This window comes from Gossypium raimondii, chromosome 6 (assembly GCF_025698545.1).
Source record: "Gossypium raimondii isolate GPD5lz chromosome 6, ASM2569854v1, whole genome shotgun sequence".
In the NCBI taxonomy this organism is placed as follows: Eukaryota; Viridiplantae; Streptophyta; class Magnoliopsida; order Malvales; family Malvaceae; genus Gossypium; species Gossypium raimondii.
In genome coordinates, this window is record NC_068570.1 from 31,676,992 (window position 1) to 31,688,005 (window position 11,014).

The 11,014-nt window shown below is 33.1% G+C and overlaps 1 long non-coding RNA gene across 1 annotated transcript; it reads left to right on the forward strand.

Annotated features, from left to right (window-relative positions):
• The first annotated feature begins 2,688 nt into the window (after positions 1-2,688).
• Positions 2,689-4,204, forward strand: LOC128041658 (uncharacterized). Its single transcript, XR_008196601.1, has 3 exons — positions 2,689-2,731; positions 2,813-2,868; positions 3,987-4,204. It is a non-coding gene; the product is annotated as an uncharacterized LOC128041658 (long non-coding RNA).
• The last annotated feature ends 6,810 nt before the right edge of the window (positions 4,205-11,014 follow it).

The window sequence follows — 11,014 nt, forward strand, 5'->3', positions numbered from 1 at the left end:
TGAGTAAAATAAAATATCACACTACACCAAAAATTTATTTAATTTAAAATACTTAAATTGTTGTATGCGTGTTATACAGAATAAAAAATAGTATAAAATTTAATAAGAATTACAAGATTACTAGATTAATTTTGATAGTTAGACTAAATAAATATCGATCAAAGAAAGTAATATATATAAAAGCAAGTACCAAATATCGTGATAAATAATATTATATATATATTGATAAATTTATAACAAAAATAATTTTATATTTAGTTAATCAAACATGAACGAACAATGACTTAATAGTACGCCTAAGAACTGAAAATGAATGAAAAGGACAAATATTAATGAGGTTGTTACTTGGTCTAATACGTACCCAATAGAAATTAATATTAGCTAAGTTTACATTTTAGTGTTAATGTGAGGTTAGTGTTTACGGCTTATAAGATAATGATAAAATATTTACTGTTTTAGGGCTTGATGTTTATTGGTTTATGGTTTAGGGTACTTAATGATTAATTTGAATGTTACAATGCCTGGTTTTTGCGTTTCGGAGTTGCATGAAGAATACGAGTTAGGGTTTAGGCTTTAATTTTAAAATTTTCGGGTTATAGGGATTAATAGCTTTGGGTTTTAGGGTTTAATTAATTACCTATCTAAAACAAAAGGAAAAAAAATTATTTGTATTTTTTACTTCTTATTATAATATATATATGTTATATATATATATTATGAAACATATTAATATTGTGTTAGTTACGTACATTCGTTTGTTTGATATTTTAAAATAGAGCATATATTGGGCACGAATTTGCGGCGTTTATTGTAAAAACGCTGCAAAAGTTTAACCAAAACGACTTCGTTTTTATACTGTTTATTGGTATTAGCGGCATTTCTGGTAAAAACGCTGCAAAAGTTTAACCAAAACGACTTCGTTTTGTATACTGTTTATTGGTATTAGTGGCGTTTCTAGTACAAACGCCGCAAAAGTTTAACCAAAACGACTTCGTTTTTTATACTGTTTATTGGTATTAGCGGCGTTTCTGGTACAAACCCCGCAAATGATAGTTATGTATTTTAGGGTATCGAAATTAATATTTAAGTTTTGTCATATACGGTTTGGGGTTTTAGGGTTCGATACATAATGTTTATTAATTTAGGATTATAGTTTTGAGTTTAGGGTTTTAGGTTTAGGTTTACGATCGACTTGGGGATTGGGTACGTAGTTTAGGGTTTGAGTTTACATGTTAGTTTTAATGTGAGGTTAATTAGTGTTTACGTACGGCTTATAAGATAATGATCAAATTTACTGTTTTACGGCTTGATGTTTATGGTTTATGGTTTAGCCTTATTGATTTGAATGTTACAATGCATGGTTTTTACGTTTCGGATTTGCATGAAGAATACGAGTTAGGGTTTAGGCTTTAATTTTAAAATTTACGGGTTATAGGGATTAATAGCTTTGGATTTTAGGGTTTAATTAATTACCTATCTAAAACAAAAGCAAAAAAAAAAATATTTGTGTTTTTTACTTCTTATAATTATGTCATTAATTAGTATATATATATAGGATTATAAGGGACGGGGTTATAGAATTACGCATACGATATATATATATACATATCTATATATATATGTTATATATTATGAAACATATTAATATTGTGTTGGTTACATTTGTTTGTTAATTAGCTTAAAAATAGAGCATATATATATAAATTAAAATTGTTATACATTATTTGAATAAATTTAATAATTTATAAATTATAATGTTGATTATATTAAAATCATACATACTGCATAAAATTAAAATAATTTAATAAATTCATATTAATGTATCAATTTAGAATAATGTCATAACAATTATCAAAATTAAAAATCTATTAAAAAGCATTAAACTTATAAATAAAGACAAATAAAATAAATTTGGAATACATTATTTTAATAATTTCAATAATTTATAAATTTTAATGTTGCTAATATTTAATTTATTCGATCTGTATAAAATTTAAAATTTTTATCAATTTTATCAATTTAAAATAATGTATTAAGTCGAAATATATTAAAAATAAAATTATAAATAAAAAGAAATAAAATATTATAAGAACTGAATTATTAATGGCGTTTCTATGCAAAACGCCGCAAAGATCAACTAAAAATAAAACAAAAGCAGCTAGCCGTTTAGTTGACAATTTAATTATCGATGGCGTTTTTTCTCAAAAACGCCGCAAAAGATATAAAGTTAGTGGCATTTTCTTGTAAGCGCCACAAATGTATTTAAATGAAATGGCGTCGTTTTAATGACAGATCAGTTTTGGGGTATACCCCCGCTCCCAGCCCCAATTCCATTTTTTCTGTTCTAAAATCCCTAAGTACTGAAATCCTAACTCGTTTCAATGTTTTTGCTATCTCCAATTTCTAAAAATCAATTCTTCATCTCTTTCAAATTTCATTGCTTGGGTGTTTCCATTTCTTGCAAAACAACAAAATATCCGGTTAGTACATTCGGTAAACACACACAGTTGACGGAGAACGTCGAGGAGCATCATCGGAATTGGTGGTCGGGGGAATAAGTATTCCAGGTTCACTTTCCCCATTCTGCCTCCGTATACATTGGGTTGTGCAAATGCTTTGTTAATTTTATTTTTGGTTTGTTATTGTTTGTTGATCCTGAAAATAAAAAAAGTGTATTCTCTGTTTATAGGGTTTCGGTCTTCCTCTTCAATTTTTGTTCATCGTCCTGAAGGTAATGTAATGCTTGGACTGTGAATTTATTTTGTGAATGGTTTCATTGGTTAGGAACTGATTTTATTTTGTTTGTGTTTAGGGTTTCATTCCTTGGAAATCATTGCTTCCTTTTCTGTTTTCTGCATCGTTCAGTAGGTGCAGAACTCATAAATTGGCATTTCATTCCATTGCTTCATTGCTACTGTCGGGTGATTTTATTTCATTGCTTCCTTTTCTATTTTCTCGTTGCGTTTCTTCGTTAAGGGTTTGGACTAAATGTGTAGATTTCACTTCTTTGTCGGTGGAGTCATCTGCTCTCGTCTTTTAGTGAATTTATTTTGATGTGTAGTTTAGGGTATAATTTATTAATTCATAATATTTTGCTGTTACAAGTATTTTTCATTGCTACTGTTTTAATTTGCACTGCTCTGTTTGCTTTCTGTGTTCGTCTGAATGTTGTTTTATACAATATTTTATAATACATACATTGCTAAAATCAAATGCATTGGTTTAGTTGACAAAGGTAAAGACCTTGAACTGGCATTATCGTATTCAAGTTTTATTATTAACAATTTCTATGTGGAATATTTGTCTCAATCCCACCATTTTGACTTTTATCTATTATCGGATACATGTTTATACTTGTAAAAGTTATAAAAATTTTAATGATTACTTTATGTTGATTATCTAATTTATTTCTCAAATCCAAATTAAATCTGAAGTTTTTATTAAGAAAATAACATTATTTGTTTTTTTAATGATTTATTCGTAAGTGTAATACTTATGACCGTACATGTAACTTCTAAAAGATACAATATATATTCTTCTCTAATTATTAGCTTAAATTTGATTGACTATAATCTTAATTACTAATTATTTTATATTAATTCTTTATGTTTGTCCAAGAGTGATGAATTTTTGATGCTTACCACTGTAATTAAAGTATGCATCTTTAATATGCGGTGTAAAGACTATGAATATACCCCTAGAAAACACAGCTATGTTAAATATGTCAACCAAAAGCTTTATAATTAGTCTTCAATTTAATCGAAAAAGCTTGCATACACATATTACTTCTGGCGTAATAAACTTTTTGAATACATCATCATACATAAGCTAAGATGGAACATAATCAGTTAAAACAACACAAATCATTAGTATTAGTCTTTTCTTTTTCCACCACCAATTTGTTTTCATTTCTACTTTTTCCTTTTATTAAAATTCTGGTTTGGTGTTTTTTGGGTACTAATTTAGTTGTGTTTTTTGTTTGGCAGCCGTCTGCTCTGATATTTGGAAAATTTGAGGTATTTATTCATATATTTCCATAGATTGTTTTATTAAAAAAAACACCTCCAAATGTTTAAATTTCGTATTTGGTTATATGTTTGCTTTTATAGTTTACTTATGATTTTCGAGTTTTCAAATGGGTTTTGATTAATATTTTTGTTTTTAAACATGTGGTATCGGTTTTACATGACCAATTTTTGCGTTATATATTTGTATCCCAATTTACGCGTAATTTTGCACCTATTACATAATTTAATAATTCTAAATCATAATTTTATTTTCTCCCGTATTATGTACCCAAGCAAAAGCAATTACACAAATTGATCGATTAGTTTATTCGGTTTAATGTGAATTATTTATGGGTTTACGATTTTATGACAATGAATTATCAATTTTACTTCTAATTTAATAAATTATCGCCGTTAGATGTGACTTGCATACTTTAATGTATGTGTTTAATTATCTTTTAAATACAATAAAGTCATCGATTAATTGATTGAATGTCGTGAATTACCCATTTATAATACATACATTACATAACTTATTAATATATATATATTTTAAAATGATACATAACTTACATAACTTATTAATACATAACATTTTAATACATAACTTATATAATACTGACGTAACTTATTAATATATATATTTTAAAATAATACATAACTTACATAACTTATTAATACATAACTTATATAATACATAACTTACATAATACGACATAATAACATAAATATATTTCATATGATAACTTACATAGTGAAATAATACCAATGAAGTTAACAACTTACCCTTGTAATTTTTGCTGAAAATCAGACTTGCAAGAATTAAGAAATGGACCAGTCTTGGATGAATTTGTCAAGGGTAAGCAACGAATATAGAAATGGAGTACAAACTTTTTTGAAATTTTCATTTCAATATGCAAGCCAAGAGAACATGATTCTTTGCCCCTATAACAAGTGTGTCAACATAAACTGGCATTATTGTGCAGTTGTATACGAGCATCTAGTTGTTGATGGGTTTGTTCGGGGTTAAAAAAATGGTTTTTCCATGGAGAATGCCCGCCTAGTACTTCTTCTTCAATGATCTACGTATCTTATCCTGGTCCTGCTTACCATCAGTCCGTTGGAGGGGATGACATGGAAGGTATGTTGCGGGAAGCATTTAATATGCACAGTCATGGTTTTCAGTCGTTCCCAGCTGACTTTGTGGCATCTGATGATTGTAATGTTGGTGCAAATGCTTTTACCGAACGGAGAACAAGTGTACCTCATGAAGAGCCGAATGGAGAAGCGGCGAAGTTCTATGCGCTACTTAATGAGATGAATGAAGAACTATATGAGGGATCAAAATTCTCCAAAATGGCTTTCTGCGTTCGTCTTTTCTAGTTAAAATGTTTGGGAGGGTGGACCGGGAACTCTTTGACAATATTGCTAGAGTTTTTGAGAGAAATGTTTCCGTTTGCAAAAATCCCTCAGTCATGCAAAGATATGAAGAAAATGATAAAAGACTTAGGTCTGGGTACAACAAAATCCATAGTTGCCCGAATGACTGCATGTTGTATTGGGGCGATCGGAGAAACCAACAGTGCTGTCATGTATGCGACGAATCCCGTTGGATAAATAGAAACACAGAAGATGGGAACGACGATGAAAATGATGCACAACCAAGAAAGAAGCCGGTCAAGATTTTACGGTATTTTCCGCTGATACCAAGGCTTCAAAGGCTTTTCATGTCGTCGAAGACAGCGGAGTCAATGACATGGTACCATGATGGACGAACCGATGATGGATTATTAAGGCATCCAGCAGATTCTTTAGCTTGGAAATCATTTGACAATAAATTTCCAACCTTTGCAAGCGATCCTAGGAGTGTGAGGCTTGGCCTAGCATCTGATGGATTTAATCCTTACAAGATCATGAACACTGCGTACAGTACTTGGCCAGTAGTGCTTGTTCCTTACAATCTGCCTCCGTGGATTTGCATGAAGCAATCTTCCCTTATCTTATCTATGATTATCCCTAGAGAGAAAGGGCCCGGGAATGATATCGACGTTTATTTACATCCACTTATTGAAGAGTTAAAACAATTATGGGCTGGTGTCGAGACATACGATGTGCTGAGAAAGGAGAACTTTAATTTATGTGCAGCTTTGATGTGGACCATTAATGACTTCCCCGCTTATGCCAATTTATTCGGTTGGAGTACAAAGGGTCGTTATGCGTGTCCTTGTTGTGCTGCACAAACATGTTCGCAATGGTTATACAATGGGAAAAAGTTCTCTTACATGGGGCATCGTCGGTGGTTACCGGAAAATCATAGATTTAGATTTCAGAGTTCAGTATTTGACGGTACCGAAGAGTTCAGAAAAGCTCCTTCGCAGACAAGTGGATCTGATATCTTGTTCATGTTGAAAGATATAAATTTCAGTTAAGGAAAGATGAACCACCCGGCAAACACGCAAATAAATAGAAGATCAAATGATGAAGCTGATGATGACTCCGATGAAGAGGATGATCCCAATGAGGCGGACTTGTGGAAAAAAAGAAGTATTTTTTTTGAGTTGCCTTATTGGGAGCATCAACTTTTACGACACAATCTTGATGTTATGCACATTGAGAAAAATGTCTGCGAGAACATTGTGGGTACAATTTTGAATGTAGATGGAAAATCAAAAGACAATCTTCAGAGTCAACTTGATTTAGTCCAAATGGGAATTCGACCTGATCCATCCGAATCCACTTCCTAATGGGAAATATCGGTTGCCGCCTTCTATTTTTTCGATGTCGAGGACAGAGAAAGAAGTGTTCTGTATGGTATTGAAGGATATAAAGGTTCCAGATGCATATGCATCAAATATATCTCGATGTGTTAGTGTTAAAGATCGAAGACTGTATTCGCTAAAATCACATGACTATCACATCTTGATGCAAGATTTACTGCCAGTTGCTCTACGATGTTGTATGTCGAAGAAGGTGACGTCTTGTATAATTGAACTATCCAATATAATGAAAGCCATTTGTGGCAAAGTTTTGGATGTTCAAGAACTTCAGAAGGTACAGGATAGAACCGCATTGACTTTATGCAACATGGAGAAAATCTTTCCACCTTCCTTCTTCACTATTATGGTTCACTTGATAATCCATCTCTCGGGAGAAGCAATTCTTGGCAGACCCGTTTTCTACCGATGGATGTATCCCATAGAAAGGTGTTAATATATTTTAAAAACTCTGCTTCCGTAAACCCTAAGTACAACTTTTCATAATGTTGCATATCGTGTTTAGGTTCCTATCCAAATTAAAGTCTTACTGCCGCAACAAGCGTTATCCAGAAGGATCGATTACTGAAGCCTACTTAGCAAAGGAATGTATGACCTTCTGTTCGCGATATTTGGATGATGTCGAAACAAGGTTGAGCAGACCAAATAGAAATGCTGGACTCACGGATCATAACTTGGCTGATACTTATTTGTTCCAAAGTTTTGGAGAACCAATCGGCAAAGTGGAAATTACAGAATTAGATGGTTTTTTGTGGGTACAAGCACATGTGTATGTTCTGTTTCACCACGAATCAATGGAACCTTTACGCAAGTAAGTTCTAGAAATTTGATAAATATTCATCAATTAAAAATTGTTTATCTTCTAACAAGCTGAACATATTTTTTACATAGTGAGTACAAACAAATACTGAGATCTCGTTCGCGCTCCCGAAGAACACAACTTCGAGACATCAATAAGTTGTTCACAGAATCTTTCCATGAATGGTTAACCAAAACGGTATGCAATTGTAGCTTTCATCGACATATAATTATAATCTTGTCTCATAACATTTTTAATTACTCAGTTGACTTTTCATACAATAGGTTTGGAGTGGGACGAACGTGACCGACAAAGTTAAATGGCTTTCTCAAGGTCCAAATCGGGTGGTTAAAAGATATAGTGTGTTCCTCATAAACGGATTCAGATTTCATACAAAATATCGCGAGAGATTGAGGAGAACGCAAAATTGTGGAATAGTTGTTAATTCCTCAATTACTAGTTATGCTAGTGCTAGGGACAACAATCCTGTCAAGGGAAATGTAGAATATTTCGGACTTCTTACTGATATAATTGAGTTGGATTACTATGGAAAAAGGAAAGTTGTCTTATTTCGAGGTGATTGGGTCGATGTTAATACTGGTCGTGGAATTAAGCAAGATCAATTTGGTTTCACAATGGTGAACTTCACTCGATTGATTCATACAGGACAACAATTGATTGATGAGCCGTACGTATTTTTTTCTCAAGTCAAACAAGTTTTTTACTCAAAAGATCCAATTGATGAGGGTTGGTACGTTGTACTCCGTAACATCCCTAGGGACTTGTTTGACATGGGCAGTGGAAGTAGAGATGGCATTGACGACAGAACACAAACTTTGCCATTTCCATAACAAAACTTAAACGAAAACATCCCTAGTACTAGTACTCACAGTCAATGTGTCCGCCAGGATACGGATGAAGATATTTATGGATTATAATATAGTAAGCTTTTACGATTATTTAATTATATGTAATATCATATCATAATATTGGTCTTATTATATATTTCAACTATTTTAAACATATTATTATTGTTGTAATTGTATATTAAGTTTTCAACTAATTTATTTGTATTGCGATAAAATGCCTAGAAGACCTGTCTGAAAGCGCCGCATTGTTCAAGGTACTCCAAACTCGAATCAAAAAACAAAGACCGAACAACAAACTGCAATTGGATCTTCAAATGTTCCGGTTACACTTGAGGAACCTATAAAAGCTCAAAGTAATTTAACATTTAACTTACATGTGTGTTGACTTATTATTTATTTTATTTTATTTTTTAAATTTCTTATATTACAATACTTTTATTTTCCAGCTGAAACTGCTGGGACTCGGAGAGTTCGCGGACATACGCTGCTGAGGGATTTATACGATCTAGATCCAGTCGAGCGTGTCCAAGTATCCAGTACTAGCTTTGGTCAGCCTGTTGGATCAGAAGCTCGCCTTTTAGCAGGATACATGGGCATTCTAGCACGGAATGCAAATATGTTGCCAATTAACTTCGAGTCATGGCATAAAGTGCCCGAGCGTAACAAGAACCAAGCTCTCGATAACATTAAGGTAACAAAACGTGTATGTCATTTATAATACTTGGGTTTAAGTTTCGTTTACATTTACTTTCTTAAGTTGTGTTTTTTGTAGGCGGGATTTGCTCTAGAGGTCTCCGATGCTTATGTAAAGAAGGCATTGGGAAAAAGATGGAGGGACCATAAGAGCACTTTAAGGAAAGACTATTTTAATACAAAAATAACACTCGACGAGAAATTACAAAATGTCCCACCGGGAATGCTGAGGTACCAGTGGGAAGAGGTCGTTAGATTTTGGACTTCGAAGAAAGGAGAGGTATGTGTTACTACAAAAATCTTGTAATTATTTTGGTTTATTGTATTTACTAATTAACGTACTAATAATTTCATAACGTAGGATCGTGAACGAGTTGGAACAAGTAGTAGGCAGAAACAAAAATTCACGCACAAATTGGGTCGAGAAGTTTTATGTGTAGCTCAGTAGAGGTATTTTGAATTTTTAATCTTGGCGATATTTATTACTTTCTATCAAATAATATTTTTACTATTGTATTGTAGGAAGTGTTGTCGGGTCAAAAAGTTGGATGCCTTCAACTTTTGGACATTACACATAGGAAGAAAGATGAAAACCCTATGATTGAAGCTGCAGAAATTATGGTACGTTTGCTTAATACAATTTGACTTGTTTTAATTATTTATTCTGTTTATTTTCTAATGGTTTATTTCATTTCTTGTAATGCAAATATTGTTAAGTTATGTTGCATTTGTTTTTTTAATATATATTGCGTTCTTAACTATGTGATTTATTTTTTAGGAAAAACTGAAGGATAAAAAGGCGGAGTACGAAGCGATTGCTTCCAGTGATAGTTCTGTTCATATTGACGACATTGATAACCGGATTATCACTGAAGTTTTGGGTCCTGAAAGGTATGGTCGGGTTCGATTTTAAGGATATTTTGTTAACCCATCCCAATATTTTGGATCCAGCTCGCAACAATACATGCATTCGGGGAGTCAGGCTCAAGCTGAAGTTCAGAGGTTAAGAGACCAGATAGCTCAGATGCAAGCGACAACAAGTGAGCAAATTACACAACTTAAAGCGGAGGCAACATCGAGAGAAGCTGAGGTTCAAAAAAGATATGAAGAACTCCAGCTACAACTTAAAGCAGATGCGGCAGCGAGAGAAGCTGAGGTTTAACGAAAGTATGAAGAACTCCAGCAGCAGCTTAAAGCAAATGCGGCAGCGAGAGAAGCGGAGGCTGCAGCGAGGGAAGTAGAGGCTGCAGCGATGGAAGCAGAACAGCTTAAAAAGTTCAATGAACTCCAGCAGCAGCTTCAGAATATGATGAAGATGATTCAACAGTCGCAACCGCCGTCGTCTTAGACTATCGTGTAAATATACTTCAAATTTGACTTTGGTATTATCATTTTAACTTTTACAATTTTTGTAAGAATAATACGAATTTTATTTTATTTATTGACATTTATTTTAAATATTATATAGATTTATTACTTTCGGTTGGTTTAGATTTGGTTTCTTCTGATTTGTTTTTACAGGAGGGCTGAAAATAAATTTTTTTTTCAAATCTGCCAAAATTAGTGGCGTTTTTCTAAAAGCGCTGCTAAAAACCATGACCTTTAGCGGCGTTTGTGGTGAAGGCGCCGCTAAAGACCATGGTCTATAGCGGCGTTTTTCACGGTAAGCGCCGCTAAAGGTCATTGTCTTTCGCGGCGTTTATTGGGTAAGCGCCGCTAAAGACCATGGTCTATAGCGGCGTTTGTTGGGTAAGCGCCGCTAAAGACCATGGTCTATAACGGAGTTTGTTGGGTAAGCGCCGCTATAGACCATGGTCTATAGCAGCGTTTGTTGGGTAAACGCCGCGAAAGACCATGGTCTATAGCGGCATT